Genomic DNA, 14044 nt, shown 5'->3' on the forward strand with positions numbered 1-14044 from the left:
AGCGGACTTGGCCCAATGGATAGGGTGTCTGTCTACCACATGGGAGGTCCGCGGTTCAAACCCTGGGCCTCCTTGACCCGTGTGGAGCTGGCCCATGCGCAGTGCTGATGCGCGCAAGGAGTGCTGTGCCATGCAGGGGTGTCCCCCGCGTAGGGGAGCTCCATGCACAGGGAGTGTGCCCCATAAGGAGAGTCGCCCAGCATGAAAGAAAGTGCAGCCTGCCCAGGAATGGCGCTGCGCACACGGAGAGCTGTCACAACAAAAAGAAACACAGATTCCCAGTGCTGCTGCTAAGGATAGAAGCGGTCACAGAAGAACACACAGTGAATGGACACAGAGCAGAAAACTGGGGGTGGGTGGGGAGAAATAAATAAATCTTAAAAAAAAAAAAGAAACTATGACTACAGAAATAAAGACTATTAAGAAGAACTGGGAGAGCATAAGGACAATTTGAAAGCCTTTTTTTTTTTTTTTAAAGATTTATTTTTATTTATTTAATTCCTCTCCCCTCCACCGGTTGTCTGTTTTCTGTGTCTTTTTGCTGCGTCTTATTTCTTTGTCCGCTTCTGTTGTCGTTAGCAGCACGGGAAGTGTGGGCGGCGCCATTCCTGGGCAGGCTGCTCCCTCCTTCGCGCTGGGCGGCTCTCCTTATGGGTGCACTCCTTGCGTGTGGGGCTCCCCTACGCGGGGGACACCCCTGTGTGGCACGGCACTCCTTGCGCGCATCAGCACTGCGCATGGGCCAGCTCCACACGGGTCAAGGAGGCCCGGGGCTTGAACCGCGGGCCTCCCATGTGGTAGATGGACGCCCTAACCACTGGGCCAAAGTCCGTTTCCCTGAAAGCCTTATAGGAATGAAAGACACAATGGATGAGATTAAAAATACATCAGAAGGGGAAGCAGCTGTGGCTCAATCAATTGGGCCCCTGTCTACCATGTGGGAGGCCCTGGGTTCATGTCCCAGGGCCTCCTTGTGAAGGCAAGCTGGCCCGTGCCTATGGAGAGCTGACAGCTCACACCCGTGGAGAGCTGGTGCAGCAAGATGATGCAACAAAGGGTGACAAGCAGACAAGCAGAAGAATGTGCAGCGAATGGACACAGAGAGCAGACAGCAAACAAGCCACAAGGGGGGAGATAAATACAAATAAATAAATAGATAAATAGATCTTTAAAAAAATACATTAGAGGCACAAAGGAGCAGATTTGAATTGCTTGATGACAGAATTAGTGACTTAGAAGGCAGAACATCTGAACTGGAAAGGAGAGAAGATAAAGAGAAGAGAACGGGAAAAATGGAACAGAGTCTCAGGAAATTGAAAAACGTGAAACATATACACATTCACATTATTGGTCTCTCAGAAGGAGAAGAGAATGGAAAAGGGGCAGAAAGAATATTTGAGGAAATAATGACCAAAACTTCACAACCCTTATGAAGGGCATAAATATCAATATCTAAGAAGGACAACACCAAACAGACTCAATTTGAATAGACCTACCCTGAGACACCTGCTATGCAGAATGACAAATATCAGAGATAAAGAGAGGATTCTGAAAGCAGCAAGAGAAAAGTAAAGCATCACATACAAGGAAAATTCTATAAGATTAAGTGCAGACCTCTCATCAGAAACCACAGAGGAAGGAAGAAAGTGGTATAATGTGTTTAAGGTACTGAAAGAGAAAAACTGCCCGCCAAAATTCTGTATCCGGCAAAGCTGCCCTTCAAAAATGAGGGTGAGTTCAAAGTCTTCACAGAGAAACAAAAACTGATAGCATATGTTAACAAAAGACCAGATTTACAAGAGCAACTGAAGCGGGTGCTACAGCCAGAAAGGAAAAAACAAGGGTGAGAGATTTGGAGAAGAGTTTAGAAATGAAGATTATTAGGAAGGGTCAACTAAAGGATAAGAAGACAGATAATAGAAAGGTATGTCGACAGAGAACTAAAAGACAAAATGGATGAAGTAATGCTTTTACAGTAATAACACTGAATGTTAATGGATTGAACTCCCCAATCAAAAGACATAGACTGAAAAAAAAAGACAAAAAAGACATAGACTGATATAAATAGAATGGATAAAAAAATGAGCCATCTATGTGTTGTCTACAAGAGACCCACCTCAGACATAAAGACACCACCAGGTTAAAAGTGAAAGGTTGGAAAAGGGTATTCCATACAAATAGTAACCAACAAAAGAGCTGGAATAGACCAGATAAATGTAAAATAACAGTATTATAGTATATGAACAATAATTATTCAGTGCAACTAGCAAATTGTTTCTGTACTTTCTTCATACAAAATGAACACTTGCTTTTAATTGTGGAGGACTGGAAAAGAGAGATATTTTTGGATACTTCATTTTTCTTTAACCCTTTCTTATGTATATTCATTAATTAAAACAGTCCATCTGGATCAATAATGATTTAGCATGACTACTGTCGAAAAAGATTTTGATTTTTTTTTGCCTCATAAAATTATAAGTTATTGTTATCTGCAGTAATTCATTCCAATAAGATGTGAAGAATTCCCAAATTGGAATTTAAAAAAAAAGATTTATTTATTTATTTATTTATTTATATTTATCCCCTTCTCCCCTGTCCCCTTCCCCCGCTTCCCGGTTGTCTGATCTCTGTGTCTATTTGCTGTGTCTTCTTCTTTGTCCGCTTCTGTTGTTGTCAGCAGCACGGGAATCTGTGTTTCTTTTTTGTTGCGTCATCTTGTTGTGTCAGCTCTCTGTGTGGTCGGCGCCATTCTTAGGCAGGCTGCACTTTCTTTCGCACTGGGCAGCTTTCCTTTCAGGGCGCACTCCTTGCATGTGGGGCTCCCCTACGCGGGGGACACCCCTGTGTGGCATGGCACTCCTTGCACGCATCAGCACTGCACATGGGCCAGCATCACGCAGGTCAAGGAGGCCCAGAGTTTGAACCACGGACCTCCCATGTGGTAGACAGAGGCCCTAACCCCTGGGCCAAGTCTGCTTCCCCAAACTGGAATTTGATTATCCAGAAAGAATTATGACCTAAATGGAAATTAAGTAACTAAACCAACAATTTTTTTTCATTCTTAGAGATTATTATGTCCAATAGTTAGAGCTGTAATATAAAAATTAGAATTCTGCTATAAGTAATTTCTTTTTTTAAATAAAGATTTATTTTATTTATTCCTCTCCCCTTCCCCCCATTGTCTGTTGTGTCCATTCACTGTGTATTCTTCTGCATCCACTTGCATTATCCTGTGGCACTGGGAAACTGCATCTCTTTTTTGTTGCATCCTCTTGCTGCATCAGCTCTCCGTGTATGTGGCGCCACTCCTGGACAGGTTGTGCTTCTTTCATGTGGGGTGGCAGTCCTTGAGGGGCACACTCCCTGTGCATGGGGGACCCCTATGCAGGACACCCTGAGTGGCTCAGCAGTCCTTGTGTGCGGCAGCAGCACTGTGTGTGGGCCAGTTCACCACATGGGTCATGAGTCCCTGGGGATTGAACCCTGAACCCTCCGTATGGTAAACAGATGCTCGATCAGTCGAGCCACGTTGCTTCCCTATAATTAATTTCTATTATTAGAATTATTATTTACATTTATAAGTGTTGCTATACTATCTATTTCTTATAATTGATTATATTAAATCTAACCTGGCCTTAAAAATAAACCCAAAGAAAACAGCACCTCTATCAACTTTTTATTGCCTCATTATCTAATATGTACAAACCATCAAGGATCACCAGACCTTTAAAGTAAAATCTGCAACTTGGAAAAGAGAGCTCAAGATAAACAAAAATGACCCCAGAGAATACAGAGATAATACAAGGAACCAAAGAAAACTTAAAAACAAAAAGTCTAATTAGTATTCTCAGATCCTAATTTCCCTATAAGAAAGGGACATGGCTTAAGAGCCCTGGGAAATTAAAAATGATTGCTAAAAATAACAAAAATGTCATAGAAAATTTATCATCTCAACCTGTGCCCTCCCCGGTCACCATGATAGAAGAAGAGAGACCTAGGAGGTTGTGGCCCAGCTCTCAAATGCTTTAACTCAGAAGTGAGTTATGCTTCTATTCCCAGCATACTGTCCAAAATTAGTCATATTGCCCCAACCTAACTGCTAGGGAGGCAGGAATATTGTCCTCTTGGGTAACAAGATAGGGGAAAATGAGATAGGACTTGATGAAAATATAGCATTATCTGTGCCACTCCTAATTTTTACGTTTTTTTAAGGTGCTGGAGCTGGGGCTTGAACCTGGGACCTCTTATCTTGGAAGCTGGCACTCAACCCACGAGCCCCATTGGTTCCCCTGAGTTGCTTGCTTCATCTGTTTGCTTGTTGTTTGCGTTTGTTTTTAGCAAACACCAGGTATCGAACCTGGGATCTCCCATGTGGGAAGTAGGTGCTCAAATGCTGAGCCACATCTGTTCCCCCATTAACTTTTTAAAACTTTTTTGGGAAAGTTTATCATTCATACATGAACGTCCATAAGCAATAAGTGTATAGTTAGTTGTGACTAACTTAAAAAAATTAATTAAAGGCTGTAATTGGAGATTATCTCCTCTTGAATATTCTCTATTTGTTAGTATATTATACTTTCTGAAAAGCCTTACAATAAATATGGAGTATTTATTCAGGAATTGAACCCTTTTATCTAAGTTTAATATCCCCAGATATTAGAAAGCATATTTTACATTTTATATTCTAGCAGCAGCAGTGGATAGAGTATTCTGAGGAACTAGTATTCTGAGGAGCAAACTTGGGGAAACTGTTCTAAGTGTGTCAACTGATGTTACCAGAAGAGTAGTCCTTTAAAGAGACCACAAAGAGATCTAACTCTCTAAGAGACAGAGTAGTTTATCCTATAAAGGTAGAGGACGAGTTAAGCCTGAAGCTGAGAGAGGAGAGGAAAATCCTGAGGTAAATTTTTCTGAGACCAGAAAGACTTGGGCAGCAATAAGAGGGCCGGGGTTGAGGAGAGATTAGCTCAGGTCACGGGGGAGTGTGGGCTACCTGGAGAAGACGCAGCTGTACGCTCTGGTACTAAGAACAGCCAATATCAGTGGCCAAGAGTCTCTTTAGGCCCCAAACCCAAGGCCTTCATGGCTGGCAGGAGCCTCTGGACTCATTCAAGGCAGCCTCTTCATTTTACAGACAAAAGGGTGAAGGTTAGAGAAGGAGTGGGAATTTTTACCTTTTTCCTGATTGTTCAATAAATTTACACTCAAGGAAGACCGTTAGAAAAACACAAGAAAACTCGAGAAGATGAAAAAAAAAAAAAAAAATCCTGCCCTGCAAAGAGAACGTTATTTACTTTGGAGAAGGCCCCTGCCACCAGGTGGCACCAAACCTCAGCTGGCCTGGGCAGAGTAGGCAGGCACAGCCACCCAGAACTGCAGTGTGCAGGCTCACCCAGGCCACTGATGACCCTCACTATAGCGCAGCCCTACATTTCACAGAGTTGACTTTTTTCCGGATCCCTCATATTGGTTGCGATGAGGTTTTATTTGATTGGTCTTGCTAATTATTTTGTATAAATCTTCCATGTCAATTTTTTTTTCTGGTCTATTCCATCTACCAGTGCCTGAGAGGTATGTTAATAAAGTCATTATTATTGACAATTTTCCTTTGTAGTTCAGTTTTTGCTTTATTTATTTTGAAACAGTGTTATTAGGTGCATAGCAGTTACTGGCTGATATTTTCCGATCCATTATTTTGACCAAGCAATAGTCCTCTCTGTCCCAACAAGTCATTTTCACTTTGAATTCTATTTTATCTGATTAGTATTGCTATGCCAGCATTTTGTTAGCACTTGCTTGATATATCTTTTTATCTTTTTTTCCCCAGCTTCCTGGGCGCATCAATTAGGAATTCCTTTTGGTTCATATATAACAGATTGACTAAAGTAGTTTAACCAACGGGGATTCACTTTTCTCACAAGAGGCCTGAGGGAACATGGTCTAGGGGGGTGAGGCTCAAGGAGGTCATCCAGCGCCCAGGTTCCTTCTGTCCTTCTGTCCTCCACAGTAAGTGCAAAATTGCAGAATTCCTTTCATGATTAAAAGAAAGCTGCCCTAACTTGAGATATGTTGATGGTGTTCAGGCAGGAAGAAGCAAGCACAGGCAAAGGACAAAAGAGACATACCAGATGGAGATGTCCTTTTCAGAATAAAAATAATGGCTCAAAAGAAGATGCACCTGGCAGACTTCCACTTATATCTTTGTCCCTAGAACTGTGTTGTGTGGACACCACCAGCTGCAAGAGTTTGAGGGGTTCAGCCTTTGTAAATGGGCACATTGTTATCCTGAAGAAAATGGGGGTTCCATTAATAAGGGGAGAAAGGATTTGGGGTGGCTAGCTGGCGATGACTGTTGTGCCTTGGTATTTTGCTTTTGGTGTCTCTTACTAACCATATATAGATGTGTTCTTTTTAAAAACCTAGTATGATATTATAAACCTTCCATAATAAAACAGGATAGGACCAGTATATTACTAGACGGGGATACATAGAATATAAATTTCAGAAATAGACCCAAATATGTGTGGTAATTTAATAATGCCATAAGGGTGACATCTCAAATTAAATGGGGGAAGTCATGGACTTCTCGATAAATTATGTTGAAAAAAAGGCTAGATCCATACTTCACACCGTACACCAGGATAAATTCTAAGAGGACCAAAGATCAAAATGTTAAAAAGAAAAAAAAAAAGCAATATTAGGAGTCTCTAAGAAAACACAGAGCAATTATTTCATAACATAACCCATATTTCAAAATATTTCAAAATTCACAAATTCTTTGGAGTTCCTCCCATCAAGAGATGGAGTCTCTATCCCCAGGACTTAAATCTGGGCTGGCCTTGTGACCAGTGTAGATGAATAAAATCAGCAGAAGTGCCATTGACAAGTGCCGGCCAGAGCCCAGGCCTCAGAAGGGCTTGCTGCTTCTGCTTTTGCTCTCCTGGAAGGTTGAGTTATGTGAAGAAGCCCAGGCTGGTCTGCTGACGGATGAGTGAGCGCGTGAAAGAGGTCAGCCAAAACCCAGGTATATGGGTGAGGCATCCTGGGGCGTCCAGCTCCAGGTGAGCGGGCCCAGATCGAAAGGACCACCCAGCCGCCCCATAGAACTGTAAGCAAAAAAATGATCGTTGTTTTGGGAGTAATCTGTTATTGTGGAGCAATGTGCAATTAAAACACAATTCCACCACTTGTAGAAATTTATCCTGCAGATAGATTTCCAACAGGCACAAAATGACATAGATGCAAGATATTCATTGTCTTCATTGTTTGTAATATCTAAAGACAGGAAACAATTTAAATGTTCATTGCTAGGGGATGGATAAATAAATTATTATATATTCAAACAAAAGAATATCAGGCAATCATAGAATAAAAGAAAAGTAGCATTTATATGCTGATATGGAAAAAGCTTCAAGGTATATTTAAGGTACATATGAAAAAAGATGCATACAGGAATATTCATAATTGATTTATTCATAATAGCCCAAACTGATAACCCAAATGTTACTGACAGGTGAATGAAATATGGTATATTCATACCATGAAATACCACGCAACAAAGAATGAATGGCAGATGCACACAACAACATGGATGATTTCAAACATATTATGTTGAGCCAAAGCAGACAGACACAAAGAGAACATACTGTCTGATTCCACTTAGACGACTAGGAAGAGCAGGTGAATCTAATCTAAGGTGAGTGATGCCAGAGAAATGCTTTACCCTGGGACTGGGGAGGGGGTATGTACTGACAGGGGCAAGAGGGGACCTACTGGAGAGAAGGGAATGTTCCATGTCTTGATCTTGGAAGTGGGTATGCAGGTCTAGATACATGTAAACAATCATCTAATTGTACACTTTAGATGTATGCATTTTACTGTATATAAATCCTACATTTATTTAAAAAATGTGTTGCTAAAGTGAAGAAACAAGATCCAAAACAGCATGTATAGAATGCGTGTAAAAAATTGAGGGGCAGGTAGAATATACATTCATGTTTGCTTAAACAATTTCTGTAAGATTACAAAAGAATCTAATGGGAATTATTTACTGGTGGGGAGCTTGGCAATTAAGGGTCAGGGAGGGGAGAATTGTTGTATTTTATTAGGCAAGTTTATGCCATTTACTTCTGCTGTTTGAACTTTTCCTGCATTCTAGTTTTGTGCTTTTCTCATTTCCTTTCATACAGTTTGTTGGATTGAGTTTTATTGGGCCAGTGGTTTGAAAATTCCATCTTTCTAGTGGTTACCATAGTTAACATGCCTACTTAAGTTCATTCTTGCACAATGTCCAGAGTTGACCATTTTCCATATTGAGCAGATGGAGAAATTTTGCATGCTTTGACTTCCACCCATTCTTTCCCCCTAGCACTCCTCCTTCCATATATTTGGGAATTTTAGATTCAGATTTGTGTGTGTGTGTGTTATATATAAGCATATTAAATATATAAATACATTAAAAGTATATAAATATATTAAACATACTTTTACATAAATATATAAAAGTACATTTTCTGGAGTGGGTTCTGGCATTCCACTCTCTTGAATTCCTTTGTTGCTCAAACAACAGTGCATATTCACCAGTAATTCCTTCACTGTGGGTCTAAACTTTTTGAGTTCTTTCATATTTGAAAACATCTTTCTTTTGCCCTTACCTTGAAGTGATAGTGAAGCTAGATACAGACTTTTAGGTTCAAAATTCTTTCTCCCAGCAGTTAGAAGCTGTTGCTACACTGTCTTGCCACCATGAAGACTGATGTCAGTTGTTCCTCTTTTGTAGGAAATCTACACGCACACACACCACTGCCTGCTGGGTTGGTTTTAGGATTGTCTCTTCATCCTCCATGTTACACAGTTTCATCACATTGGGATCAAACATTAATCTTCTTTGTCATGCCAGCCCTTTCAACCTGACGAGTATTTTACTTCAGTTCTGAGAAATCATCTTTTTCTTTATTTGGTGGTTTGAAGCCATATTGACCCCTGAAAATCATGTTCTTAAAGTTAATCCATTCCTGTGGGTGTAAATTTATTTAAGTAGGGCCTTTTTAAAATATAGTTTATTGTCTTTTTTTTTTTTTAAGATATATAGATCACACAAAATGTTACATTAAAAAATATGACGTTCCCATATACCCGCTCCCCTGCCCTCCCACCCCACTCCTCCCACGTCAACAACCTCTTTCATCTTTGTGGTACATTCACTGCATTTGATGAGTACATTTTGGAGCAGTGCTGCGCCACATGGATTATAGTTTGTGTTGTAGTTTATACTCCCCCAGCCCATTCAGTGGGTTATGGCAGGATATATAACGTCCTGTATCTGTCCCTGCAATATCATTCAGAACAACTCCAAGTCCTGAAAATGTCCCAATATCACACCTCTTCTTCCCTCTCCCTGCCATCAGCAACTCCCATGGCCACTGTCTCCATATCAATGCTACAGTTTCTTCCATTGCTAGAGTCACAATAAGTAGGGCCTTCAAATGAGGTTACTTCAGTTAAGGTTGACCCAGGGTGTGTCTTCATCCTCTTACTGGAGTCCTTCATAAATAGGATGAATACAGGGAGAGAGAAGGGGGGTGGGGTGGGTAGAGAGAGCACATGCTATGGAAGTAAGCAGCCGGAAAAGCAGGAGAGACCAGTGGTCACTGCCATGTGACAGAGTTATCTACAATTGCTGGCAGCTGATATTTGGGAAGAAAGCATCACCTGATAATGCCTTTATTTGGACATTTTTCTCAGCCTCAAAATGGTAACCTTGTAAGGTAATAAATTTCTATTGTTAAAGCCAACATATTTCATGATATCTACTTTGAGCAGCTTAGCAAACTAAAACACCTCCCTTCCATACTTCCTTTGGGAACTCCAATATGGAAGGGTGTTGGAATTTCTGGTTCTATTCTACCCATCTGTATTACTCTGCCAGTGGCTACTGCAATAAATGTAGTGGCTCAAACAACAGTTTGTTACCTTACAGTTCTGAAGTCCTCATTCAAGATGTTGGCAGGGCTGCATTCCTTTTGGAGGCTCTACAGAATCTGTTTACTTGCCTTTCCCAGTTTCCAGAGGCCACCTGCATTCCTTGGCTTGCAGTGCCTTCTGCCATCTCCAAAACACATCACTCCAACCTCTGCTTCCATTATCACATTGCCTTCTCTGATCTGACCTTCCTGCCTCCCTCTTGAAAGGACCTTTGTGATTACATTGGGCCTGACTGGATAAACGAAGATAATCTCCTCATCTCAAGGTCCTCAGTCTCACCTGTAAAGTCCCTTTGCTGTACGACAGCAAACTCACAGATTTCAGGGATTAGGATGTGGACATCTTCAGGAGGCTGCTGTTCTGTCTATTCCCACATCTGTTAAGTTTTCTTTCTTGCTTGCTAGTCTGTTCGTTTATGTGGCATTCTGGGGGAAATGTTACATCTGAACTTTGAACTTCCAGATCACTAATACATCTTTTAACCATATCCATCCATCCCCCATTGACTTTATTTCAACAATTATGTTTTTCATTTCCAGAATATCTAATTGGTGCTTTTTCCATGGGTGTGACACTTTTCTTCCCCCTAAAGGTATTTTATTTTGCTCCTTTTACAGTCCTATTCTGTTTCTTCAGATGAACTGTGCTCTTTGTACAATTGGGATTCAGGAATCCAGGGAGGTCCCCTGGCTGCTGCCTCTGCCCATCAGCCCAGCAGGATGGGGTGTAGTAGCTGCCCTGAAGGCCCATGTTCTGCCCTGTGCTCAGCAAGAATGGGAGTAGGTGGTGTGGCTCCTACTTGTATGGGTGCTCAGGGGGTCTCACCAGGCCCCAAAGCTTCCACACTCCCTGCTTTCATCCAGAAACATATATCCCCAGTACTGCTATGTAGCCTACAGGCGGAAGGGGAGGGCATCCTGGGGCAAGCCTGACCCCACTGTGGTACTCCCACTCATTTGCTGACAGCAGCCTGAGTGGGGGAGGAGCCCCCTTAGCATAGCTTCCTTTTTTGGGGTATCACCACCTCCACCCACACACTCCTGCATAGAAGCTTCCTTCTTCGATCTGAATACATTGCTTGGAGCTTCTCAGCAATTCTTTCCCCAATTTCTGGTCCAAACAGTTCCCTCCTTATTTTTGAGTGCAGCTACACATGAACTTTTTCTTTTCCTTCTCTCATTTCTAGGGTTTGGGCATGGGAGGGAGGATTGCAGTGTGAGCTGACTGCCATCCTGAAATTCTCTAAGCATTTTAGGAAAAACTTCTGGGCCAAAGGGCCCACACAGTGCCTTTTCTAAGGACGTGTTTGCTGTCATGGCACAGTACAGCTGGAGCCAATGTCCTGAATCTGGACCCAGCAATCTTTGGCTTACCCTGTACTGCTCCTTTAGTGTAATTTTTCTTCTCAGGCTGAGCCGGCAAAACGCCAGGAGCCAGGGCTGGAACTTTGGTTCTCTTGCCTGGTGCCAGCTACCTCTTAGTGCACACGTTTCCAGAACATGAGACACCTGTGGCAGGACCCTGGAGAACTGCCATTCCATCCTCACCCAATCGCTAGGCAGGTCTTTTATGGTTGAGGCTCCCCCCGCCATCAGACACCCCTTTCTAGGAACTCTGCATGGGGTGGGGTTGGTCTTAGCCATGGACTCTTACTTGGAAGGAACCTTAGTCCAACCTCCCACCCAAGGAAGAATCTTCTGCTCCGTTCAGGATGAAGCCTTTCACCTCCGTCAGGCTCTCCCGTAGACCCGTAGCACCTCTCTTGCAAAGCTGCCTTCTGTGCTGCTGGGCAGCTCAAGTTGGCAGGCAGTCCTCTCTTCTGGAGCCCAGGATGTGCCATCCTGGACTTGGCTCTGCTTTCTGGAACAAGACAGCAAATCCAGAAGCTCATCCATAGAACAGGTGGCTGAGGACTCAAAAGCCCTCTTGCCTCTTTGGGCCAAACTTCTCTCATTTCTTGTAATGTCTGACAGCTTCCAAGGGTCTCACCATCCGCCCCCCCACCCCCCGCCCCCAGTCACATCATTAAAGGAGACGATGAGCAGTGTCATGTATGGGACTTCGGATGCCAGTCCCAAGCACATAGACCATCGGCCTGGCCTGTTGTCAGTAGGGGTCACTGTTGGCTGCCAGTGAAGGAACTGCACCCCCACCGGTGGAGGTTCCCGTACTGGTCCTCAAGCCATCACATTTTCTTTAGTGTAAAGGCAAGACTTCCCATCGTCCTTTGGGTTCTGACTTGGTATTCCAGTTTCTAGTTTCTTGTAATCTTCTGGAATCTTGATTTGGTCATGAGTCATGCTGGTGATGATTCTTCCCTGCTTTGTCATCTGCAAGCAAACTTGATGATGAGCCTGTGGCTTCCCCTGCGTCCCTGAGCAGGGCTGGGGAGGGGCGGAGGGAGGGACGGAGAAGAGCGTGAATAGTCGCCATGTTCTGGGCTCACCTGCCAAGCTCTCTCGGAGGCCAAGTTTGAGAAATTCCTCTCTGGCCCTGCACCCTGTCCACACATGGTTTCCCAGGGGTGCCCATGTCCTTGCCAGCCCTGCCCCTCTGCCCATAGGAAATTGGTCCAGAGCGAGCACATGACTTGATTTTTGGCCTTGGCAAGGAGCGTGCTCAATCTTTCAGTGAGGTGCAAGATGCCAAGTGTCTTCACTCTTGAGGAAAACACCTGTCTGCAGGGAGCGAGGAAGGCAGCACAGGGCCTGGCCCCCAGCAGGCGAGGGGGCACCTCCCTCCTGTGACGCCGGCACCGCTCTGTTGTGAGGCAGCTGAGGGTGCTACAGGCAGCCTCTCCCAGGCCTGGGCCATTTTTTCTTTTTTTAAGATTTATTTTTATTTATTTCTCTCCCCTTCCCCACCCCCGTTGTCTGCTGTGTGTCCATTTGCTGTGTATTCTTCTGAGTCCACTTGTATTGTCAGGTGGCACTGGAAGACTCCGTCTTTTTGTAGCGTCAGCTCTCCATGTGTGCGGTGCCACTCCTAGGCAGGCTGCACTTTTTTCACATGGGGCAGCTCTCCTTGTGGTGCGCACTCCTTGCACATGCAGCACCTCTAGGTGAGGGCGCTCCTGTGTGGCACGGTGCTCCTTGTACGCGGTAGCACTGTGCGTGGGCCAGCTCACCACATGGGTAGGAGGCCCTGGGTATCTAACCCTGGACCCCCCGTATGGTAGGGGGATGCTCTATCAGTTGAGCCATGTCCGCTTCCCAGGCCTGGGCCATTTTAACACTTGCTGCAAGCCCTGGTTGATAGCTGCCACAGAAAGTGACGTGAGGCAGGGAAGTGGCGCCAGCAACATCCTGCAGCCCCTCCTTCTCCCTTGGCTCTGTGCCCAAGGCCCTGTGCTTCAGTGGGGAGGGCGTGGCCATTCTCGGGGATGCCCCTGGCGCCCAGAGAGGCACGTGTGTCCATGTGCGTGTGCAGCGCAAACAGCCAGGCGTGAGGCGGTCCTGGGGCCAGCGAGCCCTTTGGCACCCTCGCTGCGTGTGTGCGCCTTGTGGTGGTGCAAGGAAAAGAGGAGCCTCCCCGGGGAAGGGAAGGAGAAAGAACCCTGGGAGGATCCTAAGATCCACCCGGGCTGGCCGCTGAACTCACCCCTCCGTGTGTGCGTGGCTGGCTGACTCATTTTCAACATTCCTGGGCCTTGGTTTCCCCCTCACTTTGTGGGCCTGATCACTTCAAGGATTTCTCTCCACTTCTGGATCTCTCAGTCCAGTATTTGTGGACTGTACATGTGCCCCAGATTCTGCTGGAGCCTAATTCTTACTATGTGGCAAGTCTGTCCCCATCTGGCCACCTTCCGGAATTCAGCCCAAATCAAAACTTAGGGGGAACTTCCTGCAGTGTTTCAAAGAACTTTTTTTTTTTTTAAAGATTCATTTATTTATTTAATTCCCCACCCTCCCCCGGTTGTCTGTTCTCTGTGTCTATTTGCTGCGTCTTGTTTCTTTGTCCGCTTCTGTTGTCATCAGCGGCATGGGAAGTGTGGGCGGCGCCATTCTGGGCAGGCTGCACTTTCTTTCGCGCTGGGCGGCTCTCCTTACGGGCGCACTCC

Source organism: Dasypus novemcinctus, chromosome 21, assembly GCF_030445035.2.
Source record: "Dasypus novemcinctus isolate mDasNov1 chromosome 21, mDasNov1.1.hap2, whole genome shotgun sequence".
NCBI lineage: Eukaryota > Metazoa > Chordata > Mammalia > Cingulata > Dasypodidae > Dasypus > Dasypus novemcinctus.